Genomic DNA, 2,011 nt, shown 5'->3' with positions numbered 1-2,011 from the left:
AGCTTTTGGAATAATCCACCAATTTTTTTAAATTAAACACTATCTAAAGATTTGCATCGAAGCGTTTTTTTTTTATAGTGATTTTAATCACTGTCAGATATCATTATACTTGATCCAACTATGCCACGACCCCCCTGTGCTGAATTTTTTTTTTTTTATAGTTACCTTAGATATTTACCTATCATTTTATATATTTTTGTTGAAAATCTAACACTTAACCTTGGGGAGGATTTGAAATTTTTTCACTTTTTTTTCTTAAAACTTCCATAATTTTTTGAAAAATCAACAAATCAACATAATTTTTTTTTATACTAAAACCTTAGATATCTACCTTTCATTTGATATCATTTTTTTGAAAATTTAACATTTAACCTGCTCACAGGGGCGATTTAGAATAGTAACTTTTTTACAAAAACTAACTTTTTCAAATGAATTTTTGAAAGTGTTCCGGAAATACTGCGTCCTTTAAACATATATCAAATTAAAGCTTATTTTATGTACTATAAAATGAATAAAAAAAATTTGTCACGACACTTTATCTTATGCATGTTAACTGCTGCCGTAGTTAAAAAAACGCTAATTTTGTGTTAAAATTTTCGATTTTAAATTTTAAACTTAAAAGTGCTATAACTTTTCGAAAAATGTAATTATCACCACAAATTTTTTTTTCTTCTAAATACATTATAAGTACATCTCTTATTTGACATACTTTTTATTAAAATTGAACAATTTCCCCATATATAGGGGGCGTTCAAAACTTGAAATATTGTATAAAAAATAGAACTTTTTCAATTTAACTTTTGAAAGTGTTCCGGAAATACTGCGTTATTTAAACATATATAAAATTATTATTATTAAAAAATAGTATTTACATATAAAAAAAAATAATAAAGAACAAAAAAAATTGTTTTAAATTAATACTGATTTTCATTATTAATATGTTAAAAATAAGGAAAATTACATATTTAACCTATTTTTTTAATCGCTTAAAGTTGAATGTTTATAATANAATATACTATAGTCTATACCCTTATCGGTTCGTTTTCGTGGTGAATATTAGAATAATAATATTTCAATATCTCATGTTTTTGTTTACTTGAAATGTTACAAAATGCATTGCATCTAATATTTCTATGATTAATACAATGAACTAATTTTTTTATTAAATAAGATAAATAATTAAAAATTTCGCTATGAGGCCCCTTTAACAACGAGGCCCGCGGAAAATCCCGCCTTTACACATATGTAGTTCCGCCTCTGGTTGAAACCTATCATATCAAACTTAATTCGTCAATAAATACTTTGAAAACATTACAAATGAAATATTACAAACGGAGAACATGGGATAAGTAAGTGTTTAATTGATAGATTAGAATTTTTTTTCAATTTTTGAGGGTAATATCTTCAACTAGATACGAATTGTAGTCATTTGACGTATCGTTGAAAAAAGTGGGTCAAGTTAGAGCAGAGAAAATAAATGATAGTCACAAAAAAATATCGTCTCAGCTTTGCATCGAAGCTAAAACTTAAAATATAGTAAAATAATTTTAATATAAATAAAAAATTTCTTCTAGCGAGTGGCGACTACAGTGATGGAATCCTTGATCTTTATTGAAGTTATTAAATCTAAATGAGATAAAAATCAAAGCAGTTGAAATTTATTCTAATTTAAAAAGAATTAAGAAAAAATTCATTGCTATATGCGGATTGGAACCTTGTACCCCAAGCGCGTAAAACAAAAATTTTACCGACTCGGCAACTGTACGTCGCTACCGCCGCTTGAAAAAAATGGCTATTTAAGCTAGTTCAAATTTTAAAGTTATTTTTCTCGACTTAAAAATAGCAAACAAATTGAAATAAGTTTAAATTTCTATTTTATATCAATTTGATTTATAGAATATTTATGAAAATCAGTGTAGTCCCCTTGTCAGGTATTTTAAATTAAAATGAAATACAAAACTCAGAATTCTAACACAAAAATACCTTATTTTTGAATACGGTAGTCATTTTT

The sequence above is a fragment of the Daktulosphaira vitifoliae genome, unplaced genomic scaffold (assembly GCF_025091365.1).
Source record: "Daktulosphaira vitifoliae isolate Bord-2020 unplaced genomic scaffold, ASM2509136v1 Scaffold_2, whole genome shotgun sequence".
NCBI classification, from domain to species: Eukaryota; Metazoa; Arthropoda; class Insecta; order Hemiptera; family Phylloxeridae; genus Daktulosphaira; species Daktulosphaira vitifoliae.
Note: the sequence above shows the minus strand (reverse complement) of the source record.